We start from the raw sequence: 16162 nt of genomic DNA on the forward strand, positions 1-16162 counted from the left end.
CATGAGCGAAGGGAGGATTGCATCAATAAAGTTCGAATAATCCACACAAGCAAAAAATAGAACACTGTTCAAGTGTAATCGATATGTGACTGTAGAAAAAAAAGAAAAACAAAGATAACTCCACCAAGTTCGTTAACTCCACCAAGTTCGTTAGAGTGTTTCTCTGGAGCTCACAAGGCAACTTAAATGAAGACTTTGAACAGATTTCTCAAGGCGCGCTTTACTTCAAGAACGCCTCGCAATTGTCAATCGTAGTGAGTTAGTAAAGTCCCGATCCTAAAAAGAAACAAACAACAAAAAAGGAACAGAGGAGCAGCGCGTGTTGCGTACCTTGTAGCAGCTGGAGTATAGGGATCCTGGCGGTGTCGGAGGTCCAGGTACGTGAGGCTGCTGTAAGCGTTGAGCTCAGATACTGCAGAGCGCGAACGGCATGAAAGGGAAAAAATATGTAGCACGACTCCGTTGTAAGTGTGCGTTGTTGAGGGTTCACAAGAGGAGGGGTTCCAGGTAAAACCTTATGTTCTCATCCCAGCACTAGGTTTCAAGAGGTCAATAACCAACAAGGAATGGGTCCGCCAAGGACGCAGGGACGTTTCCGAGAGGAAACTCAAATATATCCAGAAATGCAGGGTTCGCAATACTCGCCAAGGCAGTACAGGAGTTTCAGAACACGATAGGGATCCGGCGTGGGTAGCAAGAGCTTCGTAAGCCAAGCGAGGTTTGCAAGGAGGGGCTTCTATTTAAACAGGATCCTTGACCAATGCTCTAATTTTTTCAGGTTGTGTTTTTGACACAAACTCTATTCCTAAAGATCTGGCTAAGGAAATATCCAAAAAGTTACCCGTCGCTCCTGAATCTAGGAGTATCGGCATGGTCTTTCGATATTGAGAAGGCAAAACCAGTACTATCATTAGCGTGAAATGCCTGGGTACCAAGGGAATCCTGTTGGACAATACTTGGGAGATCTGGTTCAAAGAAAGACTTAAAGAATTGATCTCATGATTCTCCAAGTCAGTTAGTTTTCCGAGGCAGTAGCCAAACTGTTCTGTATGGTAGATGTTTTTGCAGGGGTCTTTGGTTTCACAGGACACTCTCGGGCATAATGACCCCCTTTTCCACAATACAAACACAAATTGAGTTTTCTGTGTTTCTCTTTTTCCATGTTAGTTAATGGACCTCGGTTCACCTAGGTCCTTGGTGTCTTTTTTCTCAGTTCGATTCAAAACAAAGCGAGGATGATCGCTTTTAGTTTTTTCCCCTCGCCTTTCATTAAGCCGGTGTTCCAATTTAACCACCAGATCTATGAACATGGCGCAATCCTCAGAAGGATCCACAGTTTGAGATAGAATGTCCTTCAATTCATCCTTTAGCCCACTATAGAACAAAGAAGTTCTTTTTTCTTTAGGCCAATGGGTTTCCGTGACCAATCTATTAAATGTAGTTATGTACGTTAAGAGATCTTTAGATCCCTGTTTTGAACTCAGTAATTCGTTATCACTGGCTTGCATGTACGAATGACGCGCAAAAAGATTTCGCATCTTTTCTTTAAACTGAGTTAAATCATATAAGATGGGGTCGTCATTCTCCACTAGCGGCACTGCCCATAGGGCTGCATTACCGGAGAGGTAGGAAATAATAAAAGCCACTTTAGCTGCGTCGTCAGGAAACGAAGAGGCTCGACAAAGAAACTGAAGATGGCACTGATTTATGAACACCCCGTATTTGCTGCTATCTCCATTAAATCGTTCTGGCATGGCCAAAGGAGTAGGTGAGGGGGTGACTACTGTTACATTAACTGGAGGAGCCTCACTGTTTCTGCTAGTAGGGTCTGCAAGGACAGGTGTATGTGAGGGAACCTGAAAGAGGGCGGGACGTATATAACTCCTCTTCGATTTTACCGCTACTTCTTCTACACTGGCCCCGAAGCGCCTTTGTGTCTTGAGGTGGTCCAATTCTGTAACTAATCTTTGGTTCTCCGTTCTTACTAGACTGAGTTCCGCTTGTAGATTTACAACCGCAGAAGCTAATTCATTCATGGTTGTTACAGGGGGTTCACTGGACAGGGTAGCATCCATGTGTACCTGATCCATCTTCGCTCAGGGGATGTTTTTATTCGTGGGCTTGGCTTTCTGTCACCCTTGCACCTCTCTTACTTGTATTGGCCCAGTGCGACTGCCAACATCCACGGGAGCGAAGAACAGGATCTCCAATCTCCCTTAGAGTATAAACATCTACAGAAAACTTCAGTAACTGAAAGATGAATAATACCCCAAGGAAGATCCGGGACCAGGAAGAGGACCGCTGGGGAAGCCCACCAGGGAGGCAGAAGTCTCTCACGGGGAAGGTGTAAGAAAATAAATGGCGATACTGCAGTAGAGATAAAACAATAAACAGGGAGAGAAGAAAAGGACACTATTATTCAAGGTTGTGCAAACAGAATACAATGTATACCCTTACTAGAATAAGAATAGTTGTGTAGCTCCACCGCCTCCACACTAGCATACAAGGACGTGGTCTTCTTATTCAGAATATGTGATTTCTCCACAAGGTACGTGAGACAGAGAATGCATCCAACTAAAAGCACAATAACAGTCACGTTCCTCACAGGCAGGAGCGAAAGCAGGATTGCATCTATACAGTTCGAATAATCCACACAAGCAAAAAATAGAACACTGTTGAAGTGTAATCGATATGCGACTGTAGAAAAAAAAGAAAAACAAAGATAACTCCAACAAGTTCGTTAACTCCACCAAGTTCGTTAGAGTGTTTCTCTGGAGCTCACAAGGCAACTTAAATGAAGACTTTGAACAGATTTCTCAAGGCGCGCTTTACTTCAAGAACGCCTCGCAATTGTCAATCCCCCGCTTTTAGCAGGAATGCGGTAGTGAGTTAGTAAAGTCCCGATCCTAAAAAGAAACAAACCAAAAACAAGGAACACAGGAGCAGCGCGTGTTGCGTACCTTGTAGCAGCTTTAGTATAGGAATCCTGGCGGTGTTGGAGGTCCAGGTACGTGAGGCTGCTGTAAGCGTTGAGCTCAGATACTGCAGAGCGCGAACGGCGTGAAAGGGAAAAAATATGTAGCACGACTCCGTTGTAAGCGTGCGTTGTTGAGGGTTCACAAGAGGCGGGGTTCCAGGTAAAACCTTATGTTCTCATCCCAGCACTAGGTTTCAAGAGGTCAATAACCAACAAGGAATGGGTCCGCCAAGGACGCAGGGACGTTTCCGAGAGGAAACTCAAATATATCCAGAAATGCAGGGTTCGCAATACTCGCCAAGGCAGTACAGGAGTTTCAGAACACGATAGGGATCCGGCGTGGGTCGCAAGAGCTTCGTAAGCCAAGCGAGGTTTGCAAGGAGGGGCTTCTATTTAAACAGGATCCTTGACCAATGCGAGCGTTCAACAGAGGTTTGGGGCGGTACACAACTCTAACTACCTTGGTGTTGTATTATGGGAGTTGTAGTGTGTGTGAAGAGCGCTGTAGGACAGTACAAGTTGAGGAACGTGTAACACATCTATGGCCCAAAACCACCCTCAAGATGTATAATAGGATTAGGGTGCGAGTCAGCTGAACGGACGACAAGGATAGGGCTGCAAGCATCGGCAGCGCAGTCCGACCGGCGTCCCCACCATGCGCTCTAACACCTTTTGGAGCAGCCCTTCACCACGACTACAAACGACGATGAAAGCTGAAAGCCGTGATAAGACCGGCCAGTGGAGTCCCGATGTAATAATCCCAGCCATTACCTGCGTGACTAGTGGAGAGGCCTCAACTTCGACTGGTGCGCAATGTGGCAACCAGAGGGTGCCGGAGGGGGCAGGGGGAATCCCTACTGCATCACAAAGTGGTTGCTAAGACACAAACAATACAGCACCACGCTAGGCAGTTTCATCAGCCCTCACCGCATCATGCAGGAAAGAGCCTGGATCAGGGTCTACCCCAGGCCTGCGGAACAATAACGTGCAAAAGCTGAGAAGTGGAGCCCCCACTGATTGAGGAATCCTCCCTGCTGCAGGTCCACACGAACCTTGGCCGGCGCCAATAACCTCTCCTAGCCACTCCATGGGACCCCTGATATATATTTATGTATTGGCTTTGCTAGATCTGGAGATCAAACCGCGAGCTTCGTGGGTGCGCTGCCATTACCTGCGCGACTAGTGGAGAGACCCCAACTACGACTGGTGCTGAGGGCGGTGACCATGGGGAGCCGGAGGGGCCAGGGAGAATCCCAACTGCATAGCAAAGTGGCTGCTAGGACACAAACAATAAAACACCGCACTAGGCAGTTTCATCAGCCCTCACCACACCGAGCAGTAAAGAGCCTAGTTCAGGGCCTACCTCAGGCCCAGGGAACAATAACATACAAAAGCGGAGAGGAGGGGGCCCCACTGATTGAGGAATCCTCCCTGTAGCAGGCCCACATGAACATTGAGCGGCGCCAATAACTTCTCCTAGCCACTCCCTGGGATCCCCGGTATTTATTTATTGGCTTCGTTAGATCTGGGCCTCAAACCATGAGCCTTGTGAGTGTGCCACATGTATCCTGAGCTCCAGGCGCACATTGACTTGCGATGGCCCTGTAAACTGTGTCGAGGCCCAATCCAAGACCCACAGTAAAAACACACATTGCCTACTCTGCCCTCTAAACAAGGACTGGAAGAGAAGTGGCAGAAACAGGGGCCTGTCCTTGGTATGCACCATAACGTGAGGTGAGACGCGACACACCCAACAACCAAACCCATGCAAAGGCATGCAACAGCACGCTACTAGCACAGAAAAACGAGAAGTCAGACGGAGCGATCTGCTACCAGGACCTGTACTGAAAGAGACATGCCAAAACCGGCACCCCCAATCGTGAGTCGATCATCCAATCACCTGCCGGGTAGGCAATCACCAAAATACCGAACCCCCTCCGCCCGCTCTTCCGCCCAGAAACAGCTCTCGGTTAGAAAAGAGAGATCCATAACACTACAAAGCAAGAAATGGGCCGTACAAGAGGGAGAGCAACGGAACCAACAGATATCAATGCTACAAAGCGAAACCGAAAGCTCCAATTTAACACCTACAGTAGATTGCATACTGCCCACAAACATAACCACAACCCTCGATAAGCTGGACCTCATCCTACAGGAAATACGAGATTCGAGGTGAGCAATTAATCTGCAAATAGGGATACTGGCTACAGACTTCAAACTACTGAAAGCTGATCACAATAAATTAGCAGATACAGTGAAAAACAATAAAATACTAATAACAGAAATTGCCCCACAACACAAAGAACTAACAGACAAAATAACTCAACTACTGTGTCAAGTGTCCATGATGCAAGACAGAGAACAAGATGCAGAAGGACGCTCAGGACGGAACAATATCCACATTGTGGGTTTGCCAGAATGCTGTGAAGGACTCAATGCAACACAATTCGTGAATAAATGGCTGCGAGAAGGGGTTGCCCCAGAAGGATTGACGGACCTTTTTTGCATGGAAAGAGCGCACAGAGTGCCTACGAGAAAAACAATCTCTGGCGCGCCGCTCCGACCAGTAGTAGCCCGGATACTCAACTACAAAGATCTGGGTACACTGCTCCGCAACGCCAGGGAAAAATCCCCTCTCCTATACGAAAACAAGTGGATTTCTCTTTACCTGAACTTCACAATAATGGTTCAGCACCAGAGGGCTTCCTACCAAGCAGTGAAATCAAAGCTCAGAACCTTGAATCTTAAATACGCCTTATTGTATCCAGCTCGCCCCAAAATCATGCATGAGCAAAATACATACTTTTTTGACGACCATGAAGCAGTACGCACCTGGATAGAAGAGAAATTTCTGTCCTGTAATCCCGGAAGATCAACACAAGGCACCCCCCAAAACTCACAGCTAACGGCAACAGGGAAAATTTGCTGCAACAAATCAAGCCGAAAAAGCCAGGCAAAGGCCCATCACCTGAACAGGTACTGGAAAGCCAGAAGTCAGCAATAGAAACAGCAGCAACATTTAAAGACAACAATCTCCCCTCTTCAGCTGAATCCTCAGAAGACACTACTATGCACTCAGACTCTGAAAATAGCTTAACTCTATTCCCCTCTATTACCCCACAACTAGCGAACGGTTACTTGGGATAAGACTGGAACATGGCGTTCACGCATGATACAAACCAGAGGTCTTCTCAAATACCTTTCATGATGACAGAACCCCTATCGAGTCTTAATCCACAGCTAGCATTTCACAACGATACTGCACACCGGACTTATAATAGCTGTTGGTAAAGTATGCAATTACGCCAGTTGCACAAAATAGATAAGAAGACCCCAGGTCTCACTAAAATAGTAGATATGTACTAGTATTGTCCCCACCTCACACTACATTCCATAATCAATTAATGAAATGGCCTCCGTCCTGCTTGGTGTTATCACACCGCTAGAAACATGAGTTCTTAACTGACTTATAAGGCACTGCAAACCATGTCCCCAATAACGTATGTACAATGGTCACAGTTGGAACGGTTAGTTTTATGTTTTCTTGTTTGGTCCACCATAGTTAAATTGTTGGACCCAGTATTGGGGTACACTGGGATAATTTGTGTGCTTGGCTTACCACTCAGCATGGAGGACTGTTGTCCCCCCTTGATTTCACATCTGCGAGACGTATCTGAGAATCTAGCAATAACTAATACACACCTGAATACTTTAGGGAAATATAATATAATTACTTGGAATGTCTGGGGGCTAGGTTCGGTACACAAGCGACATAGAGCATATGCCAAACTGAATAGGAGAAAAGCACAGCTAGTCTTTCTCCAAGAGATACACCTTACTAACTCTGAAGCAGCCAAATTACAGAGAAACTGAAGTGGCCAAATCTTCAACACATCAAGCTCAGCATTTGCGTGCGGGCCGCAATATGGATTAAAAATGGTCTCCCTTTCGTAACATTAAAAAAACGCATAGACACCAATGGCAGATATGTGCTCTTACATGGCGCATTAGATGGAATATATGTGGTGCTAACTAGCATATACGCTCCAAACTACGATGAAGACAGGTTTTTAGAAAACCTAAACACAACACTAGCAGAATGGGCGAGATACCCTTGGGTGCAGGGGGTGACTACAATGCAGTGCTGGACATTGATCTAGACCGTTCACACCCCTGCTACAAGGCGCAGCAGCAACCCAGCAAGCTAAAGCCCTTATCTGACGCTTGGCGCATTAAAACAAAGGCCTTCATGAATACTCATATTACTCCCTGTCACATATGTTACATACTAGACTCGATCAGGGGTTTTGCTCCACTAACCTCATAACCTAAGTCACACATTTTACCTATCTAGGAAAGACACTATTAGATCATAATCCCCTAGAACTCGCTTTTTTGTAGGGACGGATCCCTACACCAATTCCCACTTGGAGACTACGTTCTCAGATGCTGGAGGATGCAAACCACCCACTCACGTCTAACAGAATGGGAAGCATTCAAGACAGTTATACGAGGAACATCTATTAGAGCAACAGTAGGAGCAGGTCAAACTGTGCTTAAGGACCTAAAAGAAGTAGAAGACAAGCTGGGAGCATTAGGACAGGCAGCATTAAATGATCCCAATAAGGCAACAAAATTACAAGAAGCACGCATACTATATGCTGAATTACTTGAGCGCCTTCGCGCAATAGATTATCAATCCTACACACAGAAAATTGAGATTTCTTAAGAAAACTTCTGTTTCTTTTTCATCTACCACTGCAGGGGCATCATATAGCATCTTATAATTATCTTGAAAGGCAGAGTTTATTTTGGTCTGTGAGGTAACTGTGATCCTGTCTATTGTAGTGATTTCGTGAATGGAGGTTGGATTAGGGGCATTTCGTATCATTTGTGCAAGGAGAGTGCCAAATTTGTCAGCTTCAGCTGTGATTTGTCCACGATTATCCATGACAGACCAAAAAGAATTAGCGGCCCCAATCAGCAAATCTGAGATTAAAGAAGCCATTAGGGAACTCCCGCGCAACAAAACACCAGGGCTGGACAGCCTCCAAGCTGAGTTTTATTATACTTTCTTGGCCCAAATAGTCTCCCAGCTGGAATGCCTCTGCCATACAGCATTAAAAATGGACGGCCTTTTCCCCACTACAATGTAGGCACTAGTAACCTCACTCCCAAAATCTGGCAGAGACCCTAAAGACATCTCAGGACACTGCCCATTATCACTTTAAAACACTGACTATAAAAATACTAAGCAAGACACTTGCCTGCCCACTACTTCCCTTATTGCCATAACTAATACACACAGACCAATGTGGCTTTGTGCCTGGTCGCAGCACCTCTCTAAATATACGACCTCTCTACCAAGTAATTGATACAACGCCTACTGAGCTCGGAGGAGTTGGGTGCATTTCCCTAGACCTACGCGAGTCCTTTGATACCCTCAGCTGGGAATACATGCTTGCGGCACTTTGAAAGTTCGGCATCTCCCCTGAGTATCTACGTTGGGTAAATTGTTGTATACGCTACCAACTGCGAGGGCTTGCACAGGTACACATGTATCGCAACCCTATTCAGTATGCAGAGGCACGAGACAAGGTTGCCCATTATCTCTGCTATTATTCGTATTAGCGCTAGAGCCTCTAGCGCTATAAATCTGGCAGGAGAGACAGCGAAAGGGGCATCAGCATGGGTCCTACAATATACACATTGTCTCTATATGCAGACAACATAATCCTCTATATCAAGAACCTGCAGATCTACACCCCATAGCTAACATTTTTGTGCACTTTGAACAATTCTCAGGCCTTGCTAATAACGAAACTAAATCATATGCCTTTCTGTTAAAGATAATTTGCAGCTAACAGCAGTAACATTTAGAGTCCATAGCCTCCAGGTCACGCCCACCACCTGCAAATACCTAGGCATCCAAATCTATAGGACACCACAGGATCTATTGGAGGGTAAACTCCAAAAAGCAATATCCGCACTCAAATAGCCTTCTGGACTTTCCTTATCAATAGCAGGACAAATATCAATCTCCAAAATGGTCATGCTCCCACGAATACTATATTATCCAATAGTGATCCCTGCTCAGTTTTTTACAGTCCTAAACACGCTTCTATCTAAGTTAATGTGGGGAACTGGCCGCAGAAGGGTGGGTCTCTCTAAGCTACAGCTGCAGACTGATAAGGGCAGCATGGGAGCTCCTGACCTCCGAGCATACTGCTTCGCAAGCCAACTACAATGACTGGCATATTGGCTAGCTGGACGCAACTTACATGAAATAGGAAATGCGCCAAATACCCTATCCCAAGGATCACTACATACATTACTGTTACCCCAGAGTAAGACTTCACCAGCAGCTCCACTGTTACTAAAAATAGCCCTCACATATTGGAGAAAAGCTCTACAATACACAAAGCGAGCTGTCGCCTATGCCTCAACCATCCCACTACTGGACCTCCCCACCCCTACTGGGTTATTAACAAAACGTCACATATACATGTGGGAACCAGAGGGGGTGACAACAATAGGGACACTGTTTGGCAACGGAATGCTGCTAAATCACGAGGACTTTGTACATGAACAGGGACTCCCAGGTTCCATATTCCTTTTACATGCAAATATTACCAGGTTCGTTAAAAAGCACTGGTCCCCCACACATGAATTCGTACATTCCCTATATCTAATGGGTAACCGCCGTCCTCTGATTCAATGGCTCTACAGAGGCATCTGCATGCATGCCGCATCGTCTCTTACACAGTTAAGGGAAAAATGGGGACGAGACTTAGGAAGGGAGCTGCTAGATAAAAAATGGGAACCTCTATTGGAATACCCCCCAAAAATGTCACGTAATATGCCAGATTTACATTTATACAATATATGATAGTACACTGAGCTTACCTAACTCCACACTGAATAAGCAAAATGTACACAGAGACTCAGAAAAAATGCCCAAGAAGCCAATTCCCAGATGCTACTCTGATGCACATGCTGTGGACGGGAAACAGCGTTTGCAACGCTGTCATTATATCGCGCCACCATTACAACGCGGTCGTTACAACGACCGCGTTGTTAGTACACGATGCATTTACATCGCAAGTCATTACAACGACTTTCACTAGTGGGCGCTGAGGTATTGGAAATGAATTCCGACACTTTCCCTACTGTTGCGCAAACTCGAGTAGGAATAGTAATTAATACTGTTCCTAAATCCAGCGTGCCTAGTGTAAGTCGTTGTAGTGACTTGCGATGTAAATGCATTGCATACTAACAATGTGGTCATTGTAACAACCGTGTTGTAAAAGCACGCGATGTAATGCACCACGATGTAATGAGACATATTCGCTGTGGACATTTCCACACCTTTCTACCTTTTGGGCACAGGTTTCCGATGCACTTAGAGCTATGATGGGAGGTACACATTAGAACACAGCTGAAAGCTGCGTAGTGGCCTTATACCGTCGACCCAAGAACCAGAAAGTGCAGATGAGATTTGCAGATTTAGCCCTGCTTATTGCAAAACTGTCCATAACCAGGAGATGGAAATCAGCCTCGCCATATGAAACTAGCAGGAAAAGGTCACCCACTGGGGAATGGCAGAAAGCGCGGTAATACGTAGAGAGGAATATAGCGGTCGGCGAAAAACACCAAGCTCAATGGACTGAGACGCGCTGTTAGAAACCTTCAAAACCATTGAACTTACAGCACAATAACTCTCTATACACTACCCGCCACCCCCCTAGCACCTTAGGGTGGTCCCTGAAAAACACACCACATTTCCTAGAACCAGCGCACCCACTTGGCATTAATGAAACGTCTTTACCAAAGAACAGATCAGCCCATGTATAGCAAGACCACCCACGGCCATAGACACATAGACGCCGAACTTAGTAGTTCAGGTACAGACATCCACTGGATATCAAACTAACTAAAGTCTCACGCATAGTGTAAGTTGGTGAGCTAAGCGGGGGGAGGGAGGGGGAGTTGTTTATATGTTATTCTGTTCCACGAACATGGGATGGCACATCACACACACATCTAGCAATCTTTATGTATTCAGAACTGTTATAAACCATACATATATGTTACACCCCAGCATAACACAATTGATGTAACCTAATTATTATTGTGATGGCAGTGATGTAAAAGAAATGTATATGCATGTAACGCATGAATCATAAAATCAATAAAGTTAGTGTGAAAAAGGAAAAAAACACAGGTATAATAAAAGAAAGTGGGATAGTGTCAATAAGCGGAATTAGAAGAGCTCAGGCATTAACAATTAGGGCCAAGGTACAATCAACAATTAGGCCACAAACATAGATTCTCCTTTGGACCCTCGTGGATTTGACTTGCCCTCCATCTAACATCTGCTCAATTCTGCTTGATCAGGTTAGTTGCTTTTCAAGTTACCAGGGTCTTGGCATGATCACCGCCCCCCAGTACTATTAAATGATATTATCTCACAGCACCTGGGATTCAGAATCCCATTTGATTATCTTCCCTATAGGCACTCACCAGCATGTGTGCACCTCGGGGCTCACCTGCATTCTTATCGCGATCAATTTGGTTTATAAACCTACTCTCTCCTGTTTTTCCCTCCCCCTCTTCCCTCCTCTTTTCTCGCCAGCTTTTCTTCTTCCTTCCTTTTTATTCCTCATTTCAGCAGGCATCTCTCTCAGGCAACACCACTTGTCCTGATGATGATCCCACTATTACTTGAGGGATCGAAATGCCGTCGACTTTAACACCTTGACATGGAACTGTTCAAGATAACTAAAGTATACTGGAGCAATGGAGCTCTTACTATGTTTGTGGCCTAACCGTTAATTATACCTTGGCCTTAATTGTTTATGCCTGAGCTCGTTTAATTCTGCTTGTTGACACTATCCCACTTTCATTTTGTTTTTCCTGTGTTTTTATGATGTAAATAAAAGTATTTATTCTTCCATAAGGAATTCAATAACACAGTCTTTATTATATCATTGTGTTGATCTGTTCTATTTATCTATTATGTAATGGACCATTGTTTCTGTATAATATCTGTGGTGTGAGTCAGACGGCCTTGTCTTTGCTCAATTATAGTCCAAACATGTTCAATATTCACACAAATGCTTCCATAAATTTGTCACGTTTCAGCATCTTTCTGACGGTAAGGTAGCTTGCCAGTGATGGTGAGACTGGGTTATATTAAATTACCCCCCCCTTCCCACCAAGTCCCTGAATCATGGAAAGAAGACTGCTACATATAAAAGCTCTGTCAAGTTATAGGATGCTTGCACTCTTTGCCTTCTTTCGGGACCCCTTTTTAACATCTAGCAAAACCAATCCATCATGTCTCATTCCTGTGTGGATAAAATACCAGTAAACATTAAAATATGAAAGGTCCCTTCAACAGGTACAGCATTGTATATAGTTCTTAGTAAAAGCAAACACTGGACAGCCGAAAATTGTCTAAAAATAAATCGTTTTTAAAATGGAATTTACCAAAGGGAGAGCTATCATTGCTTCGCTACGCTGCCAACATATACCACTTCCAGCAAAAGTAGAAGACAACCTGATGTCTATTTTGACTTGGAGCTTCCTGTAAGTCTAAAAACAGTGCTGTTGTTGTCAACTGTTTCCAGCAACAAAGAAAACTAAGCTGTTGCCGCTTCTTGTTACCTACATTGCATAGTGCCTTGGTGGTGTGGACTTGTATCAATTTATGGCTTGATTATTGCAATGCACCATAATCTGGTTTTCCATTGTTCCAGATACAAAGACTCCAGATGATGTGGGACGTAGCAGTCTACTTGATGCTAGGTCTCAGGCATGGAGAACATATTTTTGCAACAAAAAGTATCTTCTTTGGTTTCCAGTGACAGAAATAATCCAATTTAAAATTGGCTGCCTAACTTTAAGGGCCTTAAGAATCCGGCATCCGACTCCTTTATTAACAGAAGCAAAAAACTAAAACGACCATCATTCGCACTACGTTTATATCCATTTTCTGGAACTCCTGTCTCCAAGAGTTCTGCCATTCCCAAATACTGTCAGACATTCCTTTTCTTAAAAACTACAGTTTCTTAGAATCACATCAAGACAACTTTCAGGTTGAGTTGTTTTAACATAATGCATTAGAGAGAGCTTCATGTATAAAAACAAAACAGCATATATATGCATCTAGTTGGGCTACATAAAACTGAATCTGACTCCAGTTTGAGATGGAAACTTGGCAAGTCATACCACGGACAACCATAGAGGCCCCTCCAATGCCAGATTATGCGTTGTACAAGTGCTAATTAATACAACAACATTAAGTGCAGTCACTCAGTAAAAACACTTTTTGAATGGCTCCAATTGTACTGTCTGCAAAGCTGAGCTATATATCTGCTGTTAATTGACTAGCAGACGGCTGTTCGATGGGGCAAGTTAGGTGACAAGTGGGTTCTCGACCTTGATGAAAGTGTGACTACAGGAGAGACCCACCCCGAACAGATGATGAAGCACCTAGCTAATTAGATCTAGATTGTGACTACAGGAGAGACCCAACCCCGAACAGACCATGAAGCACCTAGATAATTAGTTCTAGGTTATCACTAATTATGATACCAGTTGAGTGGTATGTCCTCTGTTTATATTTAAGCCCACCCTGCACTTACTAATTGCAGTTTAGGGGGTATAGACACGGCCCTGACGAATGTCTTTGACCCCTGGCTGATTAGAGGCAGAAACGTGTTGGCATAATTATTTGTACAGTGACGCATGCAGGTCATTACACTCAAGTATGCCTCGTGTATTTACTCCTTGGTAATCTTTTAATCAACCAGGGATACCACCAAATTAAAAGATACTTTAGTGGATTATCCCATGGTTTTCTAAAGTCATAAACTGGACCTAAACCATTGTCCTGAGAGAAGAAATATCTAAGAACTCCCTCAGACAAGCCCCATTCTGAGGTCGAGTCCGCCTTGGTAGGAACATCTTACCAGGGTGGGACTAGGTGGCAAATGATGAAGCATGTCACATTACGTGAGTGAGCCATCCTCGTCCAATTCTTGGAATTGCCTTGAATTTAGGTAACAAACAACTAGCAGCACACAGAGAACTCATTGGGTCTCTGGTACTAACCTGCTGACTTGCTGATTAAGTAAAACATTTCTCTGAAGGTAACACACCAATGTTTGTGTTTGTTTGAATTGTCTACCAACCCCAAAGGCCCCAACAACGATAATTGAAAAAGAGCCTTTAATTTTTATTCTTGTCACCACTTCTATTTATCTTATGCACAGCTGGCATGTCACTGTTTCTCAGTAAAAGGAGCGCAGCAATTTAAAAAATACCAGTTATATCTGACCAACTCTGTTTTGACCTCAATTTTTTTATTTCTTTAGAAGAGTATGTAGTGGGCCAATAATAACTTATAATTGTATGACCAGAGAACTAGAGCACTAACATTTTCAAAAAAGCATAACAAGTTAAAACATATTTGGTTTGTAGGAACAACGTTTTTGGAAAATATAGCCAGTACTCCTGACTTCTGGTGTGGTTCAATTCTAAATTGCCCCGAAAGAAACACCATCGAACATTAAAAAAAAGTTTGTGAGAGGATGGCAGGAATAAAACAGTATCACAGAGCATTTTATGATAAAAGTCTTTGATAAATATGTGGATCGAATTGCTCAGTTTTAATGTTTTAAGGAATAAAGAATGCTTTGTAATTTATGAGAGCTTTTTTGGGAGTGTCCAGTAAATCAACTTTGGAAAATGACAATGCAGATATAAGTTTCATCATCAGTTCAGATTATCTGCATAAAACAAGACAATTTAGTATGTACAAAGTGAATACTGTGTTCCTTTATGTTTGGTATGTGCTCTGTCATGTGAGCAGGGACTCATCACGAGAATTGATACACATAGAAATTGGCCAAACTGATCCCTTCAAAGATTAGTTGCAGCAGAAAATTGTGTTCTTATGGGAACAATATAAATGTCTTGAAGGTTTAAGCTCATCTAGAAATAGCAAATATTTGCATTAATAAACAAGTTGCAAAATGCAATTAGCACAAGTTGCCACAATCCCAACTTTAATTTCGTTGAAGCAAAGTCTAATTTGCCTCCTGTAATGAAAATGACAGTTAGGGATCACAAATAAAATACCTTCATAAAATGATGAAATGTGTGTGCTTGAATCTAAAAGATGCTTAATAAACATTAAACTGGGACAAATGCTTATTTTTCATTGGCTGTAGCTCTTACGGATATTCCTTATGAAAACAGGCTTTATTAGCTCTGCTCCTAAGTTGTGAAAATCTAAACACACATCTTTTATGTGTCCAAGACTAATTGAAATTAGGAGAAAGCTCTTGAAATTTTTTGAATGACGTAGAGTATTTTTTTTATTGTACATATAATATAACTTATTTTAACTAACAAAATTTACCTTAACTATGACTAGTTACATTTTTTATTATTTTTATTTAATTATGGTGATATCTTTACATTTTCTTTGTAGACCTAATAGTATTTAATTTAAAGTTGTCAAATTTGTTGGGCATTTTTCCCAGCTCTACTTTATCTCTAGTAGGACAGTACCGGCTTTTGGTAATGAGACCATACCATGATTTCTTAGAATGTTGCTTTATGTTAATTGAACATGGACGCAGTTCTCAGAAAGGCTGTTGGACTTTTTTCACAAATCCTTTTATTGACAGAATGTAAAATATCTGTTGTGTTCATTGTTTTTAAAACCAAAATTTTAGCCTAAATTTAAGCACTGATCGGTTGCATAGAAACATCACCAGCATCGATGTATTAATACATACCCAACATCACATTCCAGTAGTAGCTCCACATCAGCTAATTGAGTTGAGGCGGAAGAGATAACAGAGGAAAGGCGACCTTTTTTAAACTGCTAATGTGTTCCAAAGAATCCGTGTGATTCCCTGTTTTTAAACACGCTTTGCTCCATATTTATCACTCTGGTATACAGCACTTTTGTCTTCGACTCCACTACTTTTATAGCTTGTTCTATCCTGCTCTTTGTCACATTAAAGTTTGTTTGCGAGGAATTCATGAAATGTAGCAACACCTTCTCTTCACCAGCGCCTCCTCATCCTTGGAGTCAACAGATTTTGGTCCCGTTATTTCTGAATAACGTGCAATTTTATTGTGAAAACAATGTTTTTTTTTCTCATA

At 43.1% G+C, this 16162-nt stretch overlaps 1 long non-coding RNA gene across 1 annotated transcript in view; it reads left to right on the top strand.

The window, feature by feature from the left end:
- The first annotated feature begins 294 nt into the window (after nt 1-294).
- LOC146810878 (uncharacterized) overlaps nt 295-16162 on the top strand; it is a 44584-nt gene continuing 28716 nt past the window's right edge. Inside the window, exon 1 of the long non-coding RNA XR_014965750.1 lies at nt 295-377. This is a non-coding gene — a long non-coding RNA (uncharacterized LOC146810878). The remainder of the gene's footprint in view (nt 378-16162) is intronic.

The sequence above is a fragment of the Triturus cristatus genome, chromosome 7, assembly GCF_964204655.1.
Source record: "Triturus cristatus chromosome 7, aTriCri1.1, whole genome shotgun sequence".
In the NCBI taxonomy this organism is placed as follows: domain Eukaryota; kingdom Metazoa; phylum Chordata; class Amphibia; order Caudata; family Salamandridae; genus Triturus; species Triturus cristatus.